At 36.9% G+C, this 19,536-nt stretch overlaps 1 protein-coding gene across 1 annotated transcript in view; it reads left to right on the forward strand.

The window, feature by feature from the left end:
• The first annotated feature begins 12,154 nt into the window (after nt 1–12,154).
• TMEM132D (transmembrane protein 132D) overlaps nt 12,155–19,536 on the forward strand; it is a 277,467-nt gene continuing 270,085 nt past the window's right edge. Inside the window, exons 1-2 of the mRNA XM_062631603.1 lie at nt 12,155–12,194; nt 15,014–15,112. The gene's annotated coding sequence lies outside the window, so the exon portion shown is untranslated. The remainder of the gene's footprint in view (nt 12,195–15,013; nt 15,113–19,536) is intronic.

Raw genomic sequence — 19,536 nt, forward strand, 5'->3', positions numbered from 1 at the left:
TTGTAGGTACAAGCAAGGTGCCAGTCTCACCCCTAACCAAAGTTAATGTATTTGGGTTGTAATTCTATCTGTGCCTTTTGAACAAGGCAAATCATTCAACTCTGCATTTTAAAAATATAAAGAGTTGATTCTAGAAAGGAATGAAAACATGTTCTCTCCTTAAATGTGAGATGTACATTTTACTGAACAATGACAGTACGATCAACCATGTTGATCAAAATCTCAGTCAGCACAAGGATACTAAAACAAGCTTAAGAATAACTGACTAAATACACAAGATGAAACAATAAAAGCAACATGACTTATCCTAAGCTGAAATCTTGACCCAATTTAGGTCTGTTAAAACTCATTCATTTCTTTAAAATGCCAGGAAGTCAATCTGTATTATCTTTATTGAATATTAGCAGATTAGGTCCTAATTTAAGGGCTTTGACTTAATCTGAAGTATATTTCTATCTACTAGGTGGTATACTAGGAGATTAAAAGCAGCAGCACAATGTACTCCATAATGCCAACATTCACACATATTTAGCTTGATGCTCACTGAAGGCCATTTGATATTTTGTGTAGAAATATTATTTTCAACATATGAGTTACTTTTCATTTACTTTTTTCCTAAGCCACACAAATATTTTGCAAAAGACGCTGCGGTTGGAATAAGTCACTGATCATTTTATGTACTTGGACTACATTAAGTTACTTCACTGGTAAAGACAAATTTGCCATTAAACACTTGCCAATTCCATTCATTTCAATAAACAATGTCTGTATCTCATCTCTTTTCCTTAGTCAAGTAAGTATGGGCATTTGTGTACCACAATCTTTATTGCAGAAACTCATAAACAGGCTCAGTTCAAGCCCTGCTGTGAGTTAACACTGTGCCTGTTCAAAGCACCCACCCATTGTGCCCAAGGTCACAGAAGGGGCCTGGGAGGAGTTACAGATCTTTCTCCCAAAGGCCTTGTTTACACTGGATTCCTTTTTTTATACTGCTCTCCACAGCTATAACATAGCTGCAGCAGCTCAGCTAGTGGCAGTCTTGCATTACACAGGCCACTGGCACTTCAGATAAAAGTTTTTGAATTTGGGCCATGTGCCAAGTCCCATTAACTTCCAGAAGGCCTGACTCTAGTAAGTGGCTTTGAAAATCCAAATCCTAACACTTGTTGTTTCTTGACCTCTTTAAATCTTTTTTCTTCTGCCATTAATTGTGAGTTCAGGACCACATCTAGAAGAATCATGGTTAAAACGCCTGTAGTACTTGCATCAGGACCATCTTTACTGGAAATGTAACAAATCCAGAAGTAAATTTGGAAATTTAATATAGAAGTTGGCTGGCTTGAGTACAGTAAGAACTTTCTGATGTCTGGACATCAAAGTATTAGGATCTATACTTTCATCTAGGAGTCCTGGCTAAAATGAAACTAGAAATTAAAAAACCTCACTGCTGAGCAACAAGTATGATTTGCTCTAACAGAAAAGCAGAAAATAAAAACTAAGTTCCGCTTGGTCTTTCCCACTCTCGAAAAGTAATTCTGTCCATACTGCTTTATAGGCAGGTATTTTGAAAAAGTTAATCCTATTGTGATAATTACATACAAAGAAGTGTTCTGTTCAAAAAACCAAGCAAAGATACTTCCTTGAGAGACATTATCAAAAAGAGCTACTACCTTGATTTTTATTAAGACTCAGTATTTTGATATTATTTTAGAGCACACATGCCCCAAATTAGAATGTTACTCATGCTGATTTTCAGATATGAAAGTCTAAGTAAAGTTGTCCCTCTACATTTGCTCAGCAGATAGAATAATTGCTATTGAAGGTACTAAAATAAAGTATACAAGTTATGTAGGCTAAACAATCAGAAGGCTGTTAAGTGTACTAAATTCTCAGTCTAAAAGCACTGTCATTTTATTTGTACCTGGTTTCTAGGTATTGTAAAAGCAACTGCTGCTAATAATATGGTATCATTAGAAAATGCACTGAGGTCTGATTGTCATTAACAGTGCCTATTTCCAGTATTCTGCTAGTAACAAACTATGATACACACCATGAAATGTAAACATACACAAGCATATCTTGGCATCATCAAGAACCACCATTCCATACATCAAACCTTTCTTCCCCAGCTGTAATTACCATTTTATTCTCCACACACTTTTGTTTCTGCTCTTACAGCTGAAATGGATCCCTGTTAATGTGGATAAGGAACAAAAAGAAGCAAGTAGGTCTTCAAAGAACTCTGCATAAGGTTAACTGTAAGAGAAAGCATAATAGCAATATCACCAGGACTCAAACTTTTAGCAGTAGTCTTCAACCCTCAAAGAAGGCAGAGATATAAAAGTCTGCATGTGCATAAAGTAAGGAAAAACAGGGGTATGAAGAAATCTTTTCCTCCACACTACCATGTCCAAACTGCCTTTCCAACTGCTGTTATGGAATTAGAGCATAGGAGGAAAGGTGTTTCTCAAACATTCATATAACTCATGTCCATAAAACAAGTCCAGTAATTTATGATGATCTTTTTGAGCAGTTCATTCAGGGATTCCTCATTTGTTAGCATTTAGTTTCCTCCAGTTGATGAGATTGAGCTGCACATTTTAATCAAGAGTTGATTAACATTTCTTTTGCCCATCTTCCAATAAAGGCTCAGTAATAGGTTCTGCCCAAGGACTCCATGCTCTGTTGTTTCCAATGGAGACAGATGAAGCTATATTCTCTGTGGACAGCCTCATTTCCCAAGAACACATCAGCTGATCACCTGCTAACACTCTTCTGTAGCAGAAACATTTATTTTTGTATTACTTGTAATTTTTTATTTAGCGTATCAGAAATAGTACAATTAAAACCAGATGTAACCACATTGCTTAGTATGCCAAAGGAGTGTGAGCTCTTGCAGGCATGACTTTGGGCATTGAGCTTCATGACCAAACAAGAAATGCAAGCAAATAACATTTGAACATGGGCTGAAAATAATCAGCTTCACTGGAAAGTAATTCTCTGTGCAAAAATCAAGTCACCTCTGTATACACAGAATACATAGTATCTCACATTATCGCTTGCTTTCACCTCCTGATTAACTGAAAACCAGAAGATGGGACTAAACATTATTTCTGAAGGTACAATTATCACAGCAGCCCTTCATTTCCTTCCGACTCAACTTAGTTCTTCTTTAAAGCCCCCCAAAATGATCTGTTCATATAACTGGTCAGTTATTTTTTACCTTTTGCATCACCTAGAAGAGATACAGCAATCAAGACAGTTGCAAGGAAGCAACCTTACAGCTGACTCCCTATTTCTCCAGTAAGGGTGACATAAAAGCTGTATGTAGGAAACAAGATTACATGGGATGACCAGTAGATGACAGCATATACTTAACACTAAATTGCTTCCAGTCATAAATCATTTAGTTTTTATTAAACTGAATGAATACACTGCAACTCATTAGATACATCTGACAGCAACACAAAAACCTGCTCAAAAATAAAGCCAACATATAATGCCAATAAAAAGTAGTATTCTAATTTACCAAATGATTTTAAACTGAAGAAAGTAAGAGTGGCCTCTCTCATATACAATGTTTAGATTAGTGGAGTTTTAGCCAAGTACACCAAATACACATCAGTTTTCTGTCTACAGAACAGTTTCATTCCCTTTTTTGTTTCAATTGGTCTCCGCCTCTGGGAAACAGGATTTTCAAAAAGGTTTACAGTCAAATCATTAACAGTTCACATGCTTTGAGCAAAAGTTTTGTTTTTTTTCTCTTTTTTCTTTTAAATCTCTCATTAAACTTAGTCCACCTGATTGATTGCTGCCACTGAAGCATCACTAGCCTTACTTGCTCACTCCTAAGATCTGCCTTCCCACCCCCCCATTACTGATTTGTTTGGTTTTGCATCCCTGTCTTTTCACTCTGGTGCATCCAATTTAGAGAAATCATCACTCTTCCTCTTTTCATTAAACATGCTCAGAACACTTGGTATAAAATAAATAAAAATACTGACTAGTTCAGAAAATGTATATTTTTGAAAGGAGGTTTAAAGCCAAAGCACTAATTAGCCAACACAGATGCAGGAAGTTAGATTTTGATGATGCAATCAGATGTAAAGGATGATAATACACAGTCAAAGAGGGGAAAATGATACATTATACCCTCAAGAAAGGGATTTGATTTGTTTGCCTTTTAAAGTCAAGTGCTTAAGCCGAATGAGATGAAATCCAGCTTTAATGCATGAAGAGGAACATCTGTGGTGGGAATGGTCCAGAATACACAACATATGGAGTGATCAGACAAAAGCCCGTTTCAACTTCAGAGGAAAAAAATGCAACTATAGGTCCTAGAGAAATTCCACAAAAAGGGAGGGTCAGTGGTAACTAGCAAACACTGATATTTCAGATGTAGCTGTAAGCAATACACCTGTGTAACAGCTGGTATCTTGGCCCATCCCTGTGCTGAAGCAGCCACTTTTCCTTTTAATACCAAAAGCAGATTCATTTCCTCTGTGGAGCAGTGAAGGAGAAAGACAACTCATACAGAACAAAACTGTAAAATCACTCTTAATATGTACAATCCAGTCATTTGGTGCACAAGATCTTTTTGCTGATAATGCTTTGTGCACCTATCTAGAAAGCTCTTGAGGCTACATAATGACATGAACATCAACATTAGGAGTAGATTAGGACGGTATGCTGCTATTAGTCTGAAGAGTCACCAGACAATGCTCTCAATCTTCTCACTTGCCCTTTTTACTTTTATTCCAGGAATTTGTGCACTAAGTAGTGTGATACTCAAAGCCCTTCTGTACTAACTTTATCTTTTGCAAATATTTGACAAAATCATCCTGCTCTAGATTTTTTCGGGACTTGAGCTGTAGAGACAGGGGAAAGCAAATACCTACTTCAGTCTCTCTTTGGGGAACAAACTAAAATAATACGTCTGGGGCCAAGGGCTTTGTCTCCTACCCTGATGGACTTTGACACTGCAAATTTCAGTGACAGCAGGCATTTGCTAGCATCTATCACTATATAAGCCAACAAAGTGCAAAGTTATCTCATTTTTAAAAGTTATTTAGGGTGCTGCTAAAGCTCCATACTTTCCGATTCAGAACAACAAATGTATGCATAGTTCTTTCCTAATGATAGGAGCTTTTATCATTAATAGAAATCACATATTAGAAAACTAGAACCCTTTAAAGAGAATTACATTTGTTTACTCAACCATCCAGCTGGTTTGTTAGAAAAGTAGCTATTTCATGAAATTCTCAATTATTGTTCAATATTAGGAAGTTATTTCTGAAAACACTCTTGAAGGTATTTTATAAGGAGAAAAAGTGATAGGCAACATGATAGAAGCCAGAATTTTTCTTATCTTTCCCAAAATCGTCTCATGCTGAAGATTAGAGATCAGGTATTCTACACTGGTTTTAGGCAGAAAGTTCATACAGGTGTTGATGGCTAATGCAAATTCTGGTTTCTTGCATGTGATATTTAAGCAGGGGAAAGGGACAGATCTCCAAAAGCTGCAAAGTACATAAAGAGCAGTTTGGTCAGAAAACTCTTACCTTCCCATAGAAGCATGAAAACCTTTCACTTCTCTTGTTCTTCTAGGAGTGGTTCTATGAGAAAAAGTTACAAGTTAATATCCTTTTGTTTCTAAAGCGATAAACCAGCAAACTTAGTTGTCAGATCAGAGAATAGAAATCATTCATTTTCCACTTTTTGGGGGAAGATTCTTTTGTTTCAGAAGAAAAGCCAAGGAAGTATCCCAGCTGACGTAAAAGAACCTTTCAGAGCCTTAAGAACTCTTCTAAGGCACACCAGTACCATTACATCTATTTTCTAGAAAATATTTTTCTTGAAAAGGTGACAGGCACTTTTGTGATTTTAACGATTGGTGTAAATTCAGGATTTGTAAGCACTGTCCCTCATGTATTCTGTTCAAGGCTGCACAGTAGATCAGTATCAGCCACAACTAGGAATCTGGATTTCTGATTTCTCTATTTGTGACCCTTTCACTAGATTATAATTTTTCCCTTGAGAAAAACTCACACAAATGCTATTTACTCAGCTACTTTTGGATACCAAGCTGACAAATATTTTATTTAGTAGATAGCTACAAGTTGCTAATGTTCCTTGTAGAATTGCACAAAACACTTGGGATTAAGTGGCAGAGGCACCTTAAATCAGGGCTAAAGGACTGCCATAAGCATAAAAAGCCTCACTGTCAATGATATTTACAGTTGCCATTTCCCACCAATAAGTATGGCAATGTGCTTGTGAAAGTATCCTGCATTCCAGCTTCTTCTCAGCCTCATTTTAATGCTGTTCCAATTCATGAATATACAACTGTAGATACAGCAAAATAAATCTGTGCAAGCCACATGAGACCTTCTTGAGGTATATGTGATAATGCATGCAGATCTTTCCCTGTTCAAATGACAAAGCAGCACTTTAGGCAGCTCTCACATGAAGTTATTTTTTAAGCTCTGAATAGAGAATCAGGCTTTGAATTCACATAGGCAATGCTGTATTGGCTAGAATGGAAAATAAGATTTGTGCGTGTCAAAAGCCAGAATAACTGCATGAGAAATAAAGGCAGACACAGAAGAGTTCTTAAAGGCAGGAAAGAAGCTCTCTTACTAAAGAGATCCAAATTAATACAACACCACATCTATATAATTGAAAATACTACCAGATAAAACAACATGTGCTCAGTCTAAAGGCAGTAAGACATTAAAGTTCCTATAACATTTTAATCAGAAAATCAAATGCAGGAATTAAACAAAAGTGACTCAGGTAATTATTTTAAGTTTTAAAAATTAATTAGTTTTGCATCCATTTATAATTGAACTTGCACGTTAATACCAAATAGAGTTTTCCAATAAGTCCATGAGAACATACTCTGCATACTTAAAAGCAGATAAGCATTAACTACTTATGAGATATAAGCAGAAATAAATAGCAACATGACAATTTAATTTCTGATCTACAGCCAGGACCACCCCAATAAACTGGAGGAAAGCATCAGAGCAGTTTTTAAAGGCTATCTGTAGCACACCAAGGTCTATGCCAATTCAGTTACTTTAAATTACACCTGTTGGGAAGGATGCATAAAGAGCCATTACAGGCACAGGACTGACAGCATGGGAAACTCCAGTTACTACTCTTCATACTTCTGACATTTGTGCATTAGAAATAGGAAGCATAAAGAAGAGCAAGGCTACAACTGAACACCTTTGCTACACTGTTTCATCTGCTCATCACAGGCGGCATCCCCAAAGACCCTCATATTTGGACGATCCTTAGATATGACCTTAAAAACCTATCTGGCTCTGACATCTCAAACACTGGATCCTTGCAGAAGAAGCCAGCAAGCAGAAATTTGACAGATGCTCTTCAAAGCGAAATACAGCCAATGACTTTCTGTAAGTTCGTTAAATACTAAGGAAATAAGCTTTTGGTTCAACAGTGTTTTGAACTTGTGTAACCACAAGTTATACCTACAGAAATCCAATATAATGGTAGCATTTGCCTCCAAATTGTACAGTATAGATGTCTACAAAGCCTTTAGTACTACTGTGAGAAGACTTACCTTTTCACTTAAAAGCAGTTTATTAGATATTAAAAGATACAAGTACACACAAAGCAGAATGATGAATCGTAAGTTTTATAGATCCTACTCTGCAGGATATAGTCAATAGCAAAAATTTCATTATTTACTGATAACAAAAAGTTACATATAGATATCATAGATAAGCCAACTACTTGTCTTCATCTGGAAGTGCCTATTTGCAAATTGGGCCATAAAAAAAAAATCCTATTTCTGACAACCAACTTAAATTTCTTTTAAAAAATTCCCTCAATGATGCTAAAAAACGATTCATGATTCATCTTGTGTGTTATGCAAGGAGGTACCACCGCTCATGTTTCATAGCTGAAATGACGAGCCTTGTATCTCTATGCCAACTCTAGCAGGAAGCCTTCTGTGCCTTGCGCTGGTCTGTATCACAGAGCAGCTTCAGCACTTTTCCACTTATGCCCACATATAGCACATTAAAATTCTAGTTATCACTTTTAAGCATTCCTCTTCTACTGGTGACAGTACTACCAGTTATTCAAGTCAGCATGCTGCAACTTCTTTACTGCATAGCACAGGGCAAGCCATTTTACTTTTGAGTGCCCTTCCTGCAACCCCACAGTGAGGATTAACGAATATTTCCAGCCTGCTCCTGGAAACTTAAGTGAATTTCTAATAAAGATTTGGTACCTCCTGCATCTACAAGAGCAACCATGCATGACAGTCTGAGGGTATTTCTGAAAAAGCTCAAAAAAAAATGCTGGAAAGGAAAAATCCCCTTCCAACACCAAATCCATGCATAGCTCATGTGCTGATGACTATAATTATTTATTCACTTTGAAATATACTGTTATGATAGTTAAGACTTACTAACTTGTGGCAAGTATCTGAAAGAAACTGCAAAGCTATTTTAGGACATGAAGCACAAAATATTTAGTGTTCATGTATTTTTTTCCAGAGTCCTTTGTATGTCAAAAATTATTTCCTCAAACAAAGGAAAGATTGTTCTTGGAAGACATACCAAGGAAAAGAAAAATACATGTTCTCAGACTTGAAGTTAAACCCCAAATTGCAAAGTAAGCTTAAAAGGTCTGATCTCGTTATTTATTTGGCAGAAATTAGAACTCTGAACTCACCTATAGCCTCTTACCACTGTCTTTTAGGTGTAGATAAGACAATATAAGAATAGTTGATTTTGCTTTTAAAAATAATGCTAATTCTATTCTATGCACATCTTACAGTACTAAGCATATAGAAATAACAAGTAGAGATGTTGCCTTCATTCATCCTACACTAAAATAGCAAAAGACTTCAAAACAAAGAGGTCAGTTAAACATCAGGTCCTCTATTGGTTGGGATCAGATCTATTTTTTTCCTAAACAAGCTTTAAAATTAAGATGTACAATGATAATCAGTTTTCAAAACTTCACTGACAGAAATTCAAGTCTAAGAAGCTAGGCCTATTTCTTAAAACCTTTGGATCAATAAGTAAAAATCACTTTTCTTCCTGGTTCAACACAACCTGTTTTACAGCTGCTGTTTGTCAGCTCAAGAACACTTTTATGTACCTGAAAGCAATATGAAAGTACTTGATGCATTTTAGAGAACAAGGCATTATTGACATTCCCATATATTAGAAGCTGAGAGAGAAATGCATACTGATACTAGCAAAGTTGTTCCAAAAAAATGAAGAAATAAGAAAACATTTAAGATTTTATTAGATACTTTATGGATGTTGGATTACCCAACTTCAGCAGTGACATAAGGAGAGCACTTCCAAGCTTTGGTATTTTCTGCATTTCATTTAATGTAAATACACATTTTACCAGACAAAACATCTCAGCTGCTTTAGCAATGGTGCCCCACTGCCAAAAACTCTCCCTGTGATATCTTGAGCCCAACAAGACCAACAGCAAGTTTTATTTCAATTTCAATATGGGTGGATTTTATTTTTGTTAACATACTAGTCATTTAACTACTACCATATGGAAACATCAAACTTTATAAAGTACAACTAATGTACTGTATGATTTATTCCCCCAAAGAGAACTTAGCCTTAACAAAATTAAAAGTCCTTTCCAATCACCACTGGTACTGCTTTTTTTTTTTAAAAAAAAAAAAGTCAGGATTAAACAGCAATTACTTAGAAAGCAGCATTATGCTAAATTTGCTCATTTGCAGTACTGACAAACAGTACAATAACTAGATATAGTTATCAGGTGTAAAAACCTTATTAGAGAGAAATAAGAATTAATTAGGGTTGCAACTCTAGAATCAGAAGGTCAACTTCCTAAGGTTTCTTCATGACTTTTTTTTGACCTGCAGATTGTTACTGTAATAAAATGCCCTCAGGAAGTTAACTCAATGGGGAATCTTTTATCACTTACATACACTATATGACTAAATAACATGATTGCAAGTCAGGTTGAAATTATTTATGTATTAGAAGACCTTAAGTTTTGAGTTCAGACCTTTCAGTCACATAATACATAGCAATGGTGTGCCATGCCAGCAGTCTGAACCCAAACACATAGGTTTGTTGAGGTTTCTTATTTCTACTGTACTTGAACATGTTGTAGTAAGCTCTAATCTTAAGTATTATCTGTTGAGAGATTTCTCAGAGTAGTAGCTATGCACTTTTGACGAAAAAGAAGCAACTTTAAAGTTTCAGGCTCTTTTGACATCACCCACTCCAGTACATCCTTCTTTTCTGTGATATTTACGTCACATCTTAGGAAAAATAAATCTGAAAGCATTATCACTTACCAATCTAGATTCAGGAAAAAAGCCTTGGGATACCAAAAAAAACTCCAAGCAACAATGAAAATTCTATTGGAATGTCAAAGTTAAAGGAAGAACACAAAAAACATAGTTTCCTTTCCCATTTCATTTGAAAACTCTTTTGGAAAAAAAACCAAATTTAACTAAAGTGCCATAAATTGTGATGACCAACAGGCCAGAATACTGTTTTAAAAAGACAAATCAGCTTAAACGTGACGGGAACACAATTTAATTGCAGTGTTCCCTGTTGCAGTATAAGACAGGTCATTTTAGACCAACAGGAACTATGTTGGCCCTGCTGGACTAGCTTCATCATGCACCAGGAATGAAGATAGCTCTGTTTCTCCTGGTCACATAGAAATATCCCTTCTCCTGTGTACTCAGCAGGGGTAGAGATGACTGTTACCCGAGGAAGGAAAATCAGTCAAAGCCTGCTGGCCTGACTTACCCCAAGCACTACACCCTCTCTGTTTCCACAAAGAGAATTCTTATTTATTAAAACAGGAAGGATACAAGTGCTTGAAGCCACGACCTGGAGGAACACCACAAAGTGCCCAGACAGCTAGAAGGACCTCCCTCCTGCAGAAGGAGCAGCACACTACCCGGCTGCAGCAAGCTGCTCACAGCAGATAGCGAACTCAACTTCTCACCTCAAACGAGCCGCCATTATCACCACAGCGACCGGACAGCGCCTTCCCGCCTTCGCCTCGCGCCCCTGCTTCTTCCCGCCCAGCACCAGAACTCGGCTCCTCGCGCGCAGCCCTATCCCGTCTGCCGAGCGCTGACTGGCTGCCGCCTGCCCCCCCACACCCGCCCTTTAGCCCGGGGCGACAGCGGCCGTTGGGAGTTTCCGTTGGTGGCCCTCAGAGGTTTGTCTCGGTGGGAGAGGTGGGCGAGGGCGGTGCTGTGGGCCTCAGGGGGCGGCTGGAGGGTGAGGAACTGCTGCAGGAAATCAGGTGAATTTCTCTGTTGCGGTCTCTCTTCGTGGGTAGTTTGGGTATCTGTGCTGTGGTACGGTTCTGAGGAGAGGGAGAGAAGTTGAGGGGGGCTGTGCTGTGAGGTAAATTCGGGACCTAAAGGGGGATGCTAGAATTAAAATGAGAGTAAGCATTACAGAGAAGGAAAAATAGACCAGTCTGCAGAAACAAGATGGCAGCTGCGCTCCTTCTGCCTGTGTTAAGCTTTGTTTATCTTGGGGTTGGAACTAGCAATGGGTTTTGTTTGGTACAGGGACACCTTCCACTAGAGCAGGTTGCTCTAAGCCTCATCCAGCCTGGCCTTGAACGCTGCCAGGTGTGGGACAGCCCCAGTTTCTCTGGGCAACCTGTGTTAGGCCCTCACCACTCTCTCAGTATGGCTAATATCTAAATCTACCTTCGTACAGTTTAAAACCATTACCCCTCATCCTATCCCTGGCCTCATTTTCTAAAAGACTGCTTACCTTTTCTGTTCAGCCACAGTTATGCTAATCCCTAGAAATGCATGATATATCCTTTGACAGTAAGAACTTACGCAAACCTGTTTTTCAATCAGCATGCTATATTTAGCAGTGTAATTGATGACTGAGGTAAACCTTTCATCATATAGAAAAAGACCAGAACGTAAATTCTTTAAGAGTAGCAAACTTTTCACATATCCTTAAACTGACCTATTTAACTTAAAATGATTTATTTTGCTGATAATTTTTCTTGGAAAAAAATCCAAACACAAGCATTTGTAAAGGAACAAATTCTTTATCTGTATTGTTGGTCCTGGTTTGTGGGTTAGATTTGAAATGTGTTTTTTTTTTTTTATTTTAGAAAGTCACTGTGCTGGAGTAGACTTCTGAGACATAAAGGTAATAGCTTCAAATCTGCTGAAACTCCTGAGTGTTTGTTACATGCTCTTAGTTATCTGTAATTGAATATGCAGTTAAGATTTACTTAGTCTGAAAGTATTTCAGTTCATTGGCTTTTTAAAATCTCCTGTGTTCATCATTACATTAGGTGCATAGTTTCCCTCATCCCTTTATTTTCCAGTTAATGCTCAAGACATGAACAAAGTGCACCTTAGGTTTACTTGGATACATTTAGGTCCCAGTGAAAATCCTCATGTTGAAAGCTTTTGGGTTAATTTTACTCTTTAAATTTAGCAACAATATTCATATGAGTAAATATTTTCACAGTTACTGTTGTCCCAGAGAAGAAGTGAAATTTGAAGCCTAATATATTACTTTTTCCTGTGAAATTTAATAGGAGATCACTGCTTTTTCATTCTTTTATTTCAAAAAGATGGGTAAAATGCTGAGATTTGTTAAAGGGAATCTGTCAAGACTTAATTTATAAGTTGATAATGTGTGATATAAAAATAAATAACATCAACATTTTCTTTATGTTGGTAACCATGGTTTTCTGTAAGACCAAAGTTCAGCCTCTAAATTTCTGTACAGTTCTGCATTTACATTGGGCAAAGAAACAGCATTATTTTATGACAAATGTACACCTTCAGCCTGGTTCATGTTTATATCCACATGAAGTTTAACTGAGATGTTATTCTTTACATACCTGCAGGGATATATGTTTGAAAGCATTGGTGCTAAAGTCTGTAGACTTCAAGCTTATTTTTTTAACACTGTTGATGTAGATTATGCCATAATTTGTTCAAGTGATGCAGATGTGAAATTGCATGGAATTTATTCTTACTACAGTTAAAGTAGCATCAGTGTGCCTTTTTACCTTGCAGTAATGGGTCCTTCCTAGGCTTTTGTTACTTTCCCATCATGAAAGGAGCGCCATATACTTTCTGCAGCTTTTTAGCGGAAGTGCCTTTTTCATGTTAAATCAAATGAAAAGTATTCAGTACTGAACTGTTGTTGCTGTTTTGTTACCTGAAGGATTTGCATAACAAAAAAAAAAAAAAAGAAAAAATCACTGAAATATCCCATAAGACTTCCCCCCCATTATCAGCTTGACAGCTGCATAGTGTTTGATTTAGATTAGTGGCTCATGATGGCTGCTATTAAAACTTTTGCTTTCCCCAAAACCTGTATTTCAAATACTACTTTTGTGAGAAGATGGAGCTTGTTTTGAAGGTGAATTGGGTTACTTTCTATTTAATTTTAGTTCTTTACAAAACATGGCTTTATTGGTTTTCTAGGAATTTAATATGCTCAGTTCAAGTTGAGAGGAGCTACCTAGTAATTTTGCAGCCAAGAGCTCATGTTTCAAAGGCAAAATAATAAAAGTGAGCTAAATAAATTTTGCAAAACCAGGATGTATTTATTCCTTGGCAAGGTCATTTCTTGGAGTCTTTACTTTGAACAAATGGTTGTGATACCCATTTCTCACTCTGATTGCTCCTAGGGAACTCCCCTAAGGCCTACAGGAGTGATTTTCCCCCAGCATTTGGGACTACTTTCAATTAACTGTGCTCTGCTTCTACTTGACTTCACTTTAGACTTCTCTAAACGGATTCTATTATGTCCCTTGTGTTTTTGGCAAAATTCTATGCTACCTTCTTTGGGTTTAATTGAGATGCGAAGCAACAACAGGCCAAGCAACTGGACAGAACAGACCTAATCATAAATGTGAATTGTGATTCACTTTTATAGTTCAGTGAAACGGAAGTATTCCCAGTTCTTCCATTTGCTGTATTTTCATTTCAAATAATACAACTGAAACAAATGTGTAGGCACAGTTAACTAGGAAGGTGATTGTGAAAGAAAGCTGTATCACAAGATCTTGATTGATACAGTAGCTTAAAAATACCACTTTCTACTAGTGATTTTGGCCTGAGTTGATTTGTAGGACCCAGTTGCAATAAACTGCATTAGAAGTGTTTGAGCTGTAGTTTGGCTGTTACACAGTCCTCTGTGCAAAAATTAGAGCTTTCTGCATTATTTCCTCAGCAGCTAGCTCTGTGTTGACATGTCTGTTGCTTCCAGAGGTGAGCTAATCCTGGAAATTTCATAGCCATGCTTACTAGCTATTCAAGTCTGAGCTAGGTCACTCCTTATACAAGCAAGATGAAGAAGATCATACAGAAAGATAGCTAGAAAAATTGACTTTGAAAAGACCTTTTTCTAGAAAATGTTTTTTAGATACTAAGTCTTAAGTTTTCACAAGCTTTTCTGCTGTACTGATTTTAATTGTTTCATACAATTCACATATTGATTTACAAATATGAGGGTCCTGCTTATAACGCAGCTATGAACTCCTTAGAGATTGATTGATTTATCTAAACAATAAAAAGAGATTAAAATACTGCTTCATTTCTTACCTAAATTTTGCATACTTTCAGCAAGCATGAATTAAAATATTTAAATAGCACTAACTCTAGGCACTCTAGGAACTCTAGGCACAGTGTGCTGTTTTATTTTCATGAGCCACCCTAGGCATAGTCTCTGACCTGGCACCTGGAGAAAAAGACCTGTTGCTCACTTTTTAAGGAAAAAAAGTAGTCTTCACCAGGGCCATAACTTTTGCCTGTACAGTTCTTCAAACTGCTGCTCTTTCGGATATATGATGTACCACAGTCTGGCACCCTAGTTGTTATTTTCCGATTATCCACATCCTACATGCATCTGTTAACTAGATGCAATGCTAGAGCTTGGATTTTAGGAGCAGACCTTTCCATTTCCAGTTGAAGAATACTGATTTTTACATGTAATTCTCTCAGCTTGCTTCAGATTTCCAGAGATGCCTGTCACCTGCTGTAATGCAGAAATCAGAATAGCAGAAGGCTGGAAAGAGATATGAATCTTCTTGTAAACTGTGAGTTACAAATAATAAAGTTGTGCTTAACGCATACTGAATGTAATATGTACCTGAAATGAAAACAAGGTATTTGGATTATGGTAGTAAATCTGCACTTAGAAGAGGGAATAACTACAGTATCTGACATTTTTGTATGTTATGTATCAGAAAAGACTTTAATAATGTCAGTTGCAGATAAAATTCTTAGATCTTTCTCCAGAGAATATATACAGGGAACAAAACACTTGCTAGGGTTCCTGTCAGTTATTCAGCCTTGCTGAAATACTCTTAAATTATGGAAAACTGAAGTGAAGTGAGATCTCTCTTGTAAAAAGATGATAATTATTAGCCAACAAATTTCCAGTAGTGTTTCACAATATATTCTCATTTTAAATATTGGTAATAAGTGTTCAGTGGAAAAATGGATATTAATTAAAGCAAAGGAAATGTTAGGTCATCTAATGAAATTGATGTCAGAGTGAACCAGCATGATGAGGGATTATATTTAAAGGCATGGAAAGTGTTTGAATCTGTATTGGGTAAAATGGTTGTCTTTTTCTGATTTGGTGTAGCACTGACTAAGAAGCCTTTATGCACCATTTCCTGAGCAAAGAGGTAGATTCACAACTGAGTTCAAGGAAGATGTTCAATCCAGATATACTGGCAAAAGGCAGAAAATGTGCTTTGGATAGCCAAATCCTGCTTTAGGGAAACCTGTCTTCAGGGAAGAAGATGCTTGTGTGCCCATAGTATCCACTAATTTTTCCAGTCCTCAGATACACTGCCTTATAGAGATTTCAAAAGCTAGAACAAGTATAAAGGCCATATAGGATATATTTCATCAACTGTAAAGTTATGCAAAGCTGCTAAGAATGTGCTTAGGTTGAAGCAGGGGGTAATCCTGTCCTATGGGATTAAAAGAATGAATAATCTAAACACAGTTAGTACTTTCCCACATTGGTTCTGAGACTAGCAAATATTTAATACATTTGTATTAGGCTGCACATGAGGGTTGAAATCGGTTATCCTCCTAAACTTTATGTGCAGTCTCCTAGGACATGAAAGTTTTTGTTATCTTCATTTGAAGACGGGGGGAAAACTTTGGTCCTAACTGCCCATTAAGTCTGCAAGGGGAAAATAAAAATAAATAGAACTGTAAAGAGGAAGAAATAGCAAACAGTTTGAAATGCTAGTTTGATAAAATTTTCTTTATTTTATATATCATATACGGATCTTGTAGTTGTTACGTGTTCACTGCTTTTTTCTATGGATGTTTCTCTGGGGAAAAAATAAGTCGCAGTTATGTCATTACAAAATGACAGATACAATGTCAGCTATCGTTGATGGTTATCTCACAGATGACTTGTAATTATTTTCTGTGATATTTGTATTTTCTCTTAATGCATAGCATAAATGAAACGACTTCCAACTGACTCAGTCTTTAGAGAAAATAATGATTATACTTGACAGATGTGTTACATGATTCTAACTGCATCTGATTGTAACAGAAACCAGGGTGCAAAAACATTGCAAAAAACTCTACAGCCCCCTCTCCATTTATTACTTCACTCAAAGTTGTTGTTCACATCAGGAGAAATTTGAAATATGTACCTAGGATTTTAGAATCAAAAGTATTTCCAGCTAGCTTGGTATTAATTTTTTCTTCTTTTTTAAAAACTGACTCATGAGTAATATGAATCCAGTACTTGGAATTCAGACTGTTATTTTGCTACAAACAAAAGCATGCTTTGGAAGATCATTTCACCTTTCTGTTAAATGATGATCTAACCAAGACAGTTAATATTCAGCCCTCAGATTTCTGGCAGCTGAACTTTCAGTCAAGAAACATACCTTTTTCAAGCTATGTTAATCATCACATTCCCTTTTTTGTTGTATTTTTTTCCTGTAAAGATTTAATTTCAGTTAACAGGTCACTAAACTTGTCATGGCCTTTTTGAAGGACATGTTCAATTCAATTATAAATCAGGTTCCTGGGGTTTTTTGTTTGGTTGTTTTTTTTTTTTTTTTAGGTTGTTGCCTAATCAGTAGAAGTTGACAGGATTCTATTACTATAATCTTTAATTAGGAAATCTCACATTTTCTGCATGTCTTGGGGTTTAATATTGCCATTTGTTAATGTAACAATAGGAATTGTATCAAAATTAGAGCTACAGAGTTCTCTGGCACCTGGTGGTGTGAAGAAGAGGTCAGTATACTATTGTAGTTAGTGCATGAAGGTGAGACTTAGCTGTGAACCAGTGTGAGACAGGAAGTAAATGTGCATGTCATGATCGAAAGATTAGCCAAGTCTTGGGCAAGGCAGTTGATAAGAGAGAAGACAGATATATATTGAAGTGACATATAACAATGAAAAGTAATGAAAAAATGTTCAGTGACAGCCTGAGATCAAGTCCAGTCCTTAAAAACAGGTGAACACACTAGGTCATGCTTGCTTTCTGCTGTAGAGACAAAGGAGGTAATGTTTTCATTAGGGTGAACAGAAAGAGAAAAAACTGGAAGCAAATTGCAGCTAAGAGACTTAAATGACAGCAGAGATAGTGCCCTGTCCTGGGAGGGCATATGGTTGTATATGTAGTGTTCGTCACTGGGAGGACCAAAAGAAGAGGCTAGACAACTGTCTGTCGTGAATGACCTATATGTCTTACTTTGGAAAAGGCAGATGGATTAACAACCATTTTATCTTATAATTTTATTATACAGAAAAATACTCCAACTGAGAAAAGATATCAGGAAAGTCTTTATCCAATGCATGCGTTAATTGGAAAAATTTCAGGAGGAAAAATGTTCTGGGTTTTTGTTTGGGTTTTGTTTTTTTATTTCCTAGTCAGCCACCATCTCTCCAAACTAACAGAAAACTTTTTTAAGCAAAGGATCATAATTTCTTTTCCAAATAAAGTGGTTTCCCCATAAGCTTCCTTAAAAATTCAGTATGCTCAAAATGCTAATGCCTTCCATTTTCGTTTGTACAGTACGTGTCTGAAGCCAAGTGCTCACAAAATCCCCAAGGCAAATAATCTGAAGCCACGTTTACTATAGTGGCTTTACTTCGATTTTAGAGAAAAGCAGGTTTAGCTGGTAGGTTAGCAGAGATTTATTGTGCGTGCTAGTGTCTGCTGGATTTTTTTTGGTAAATGAGTTTAAGTAGAGTGATTGACAACAAAGGCACCCAAATTAAGTTCTCTAAATTAAGCATTTGAGAGAGGATGCTCAGATTTTATTTGGCAGTAGGAGTACAAGTAATACCATCTGGTTACGTTACCTTAGTCTATCCTGTGATACCAGAACCTCAATCAGGCTCTAAAAATTACTTAATATGAATAAAATATTTATTTTCCTTGTATAATGGATGAGCTATCTTAAAATAGTGCCATATGAATAAAACCCTCTAGCTCAACAGCAAAATGCTCAAGTTGTCATCATGCCTGTGTGTATGAGACATGACTGAATCAGTTCTGCTGAATGCAACTATAATAATAAAATCATAAGGCTTGGGGATTTCAGTTGCCCCAAAAAAGGGCACCCCAGCACATGCAGAAATAGTCATTGTGGTAGTACACTCCAAGCTTATGCCTGTACAAATGCATAATTTTGGCTGTTCTCAAATTCAGTCCTAAAATCCTTTTCTTCAGGGTGTGTGAAATCCTAGCTCAAGTACCTAATGTATGGTGTAAAGTAAAAGAAAGGGACATCAAGTTATGTAGCAGTATTTGCAGTGGAACTGATTAGCACCAGCTGAGAGACTGGCCCGTGCACAGAGGAAATAGGTAAAAACATAAAAAGGTTATACTTTATATACTATATATAGTATACTGTCTAAACTATACTTGCTGTATAATAAGTTGAGATGATGCTATCAAATCCTTGAGCTTCTTCAACCCCTGAAATTCAGCATGCTGCCAGTCCCATGCAGCTGTATTTTGTAGCACAGAGGGCTTTTACTTGAGGAATGCTAACTGATGCAAGGGAAATAACCTTGATATTCTTTTGAAGGGAAAGAGATCTGCTTTTGTTTCCAAGGGATGGCAGAAAATTCACTATTTTTGCTAAAGTAACTTGAAGCATAGGAGGGACACAAGATGAGTTTGCATTATGAAAGAGAATAATCTGTGGAATCTCCTTAGGTAGTGCCAACCTCTGCAGGCTTGAGCTCTTCTACTTCCATTATGGCGTGCCTGGAAGGCATGTAAGCTTGGGTCTGGAAGCAGTACTGTTATCTTAGCAGGGTGCTGTGACTGAACTGCTACAGCTCTTACCATTTTCCATTCTGGTAATGTGTTGGATGCTGCTTGTTCAGTTGTCCATGGACCATGACTTGTGTGACAAAGACTTGCCCTTGGGGATTAAATTTTTAAACAGATTGCAGGGTAGGTGGTAGCTGCTTTAACAGATCCTTCCAGTGCTGTAAGGAACAAGGACACAAGATAC

This window comes from Pezoporus occidentalis, unplaced genomic scaffold, assembly GCF_034315485.1.
Source record: "Pezoporus occidentalis ecotype Australia unplaced genomic scaffold, CSIRO_AGI_Poc_V1 ctg37, whole genome shotgun sequence".
NCBI lineage: Eukaryota > Metazoa > Chordata > Aves > Psittaciformes > Psittacidae > Pezoporus > Pezoporus occidentalis.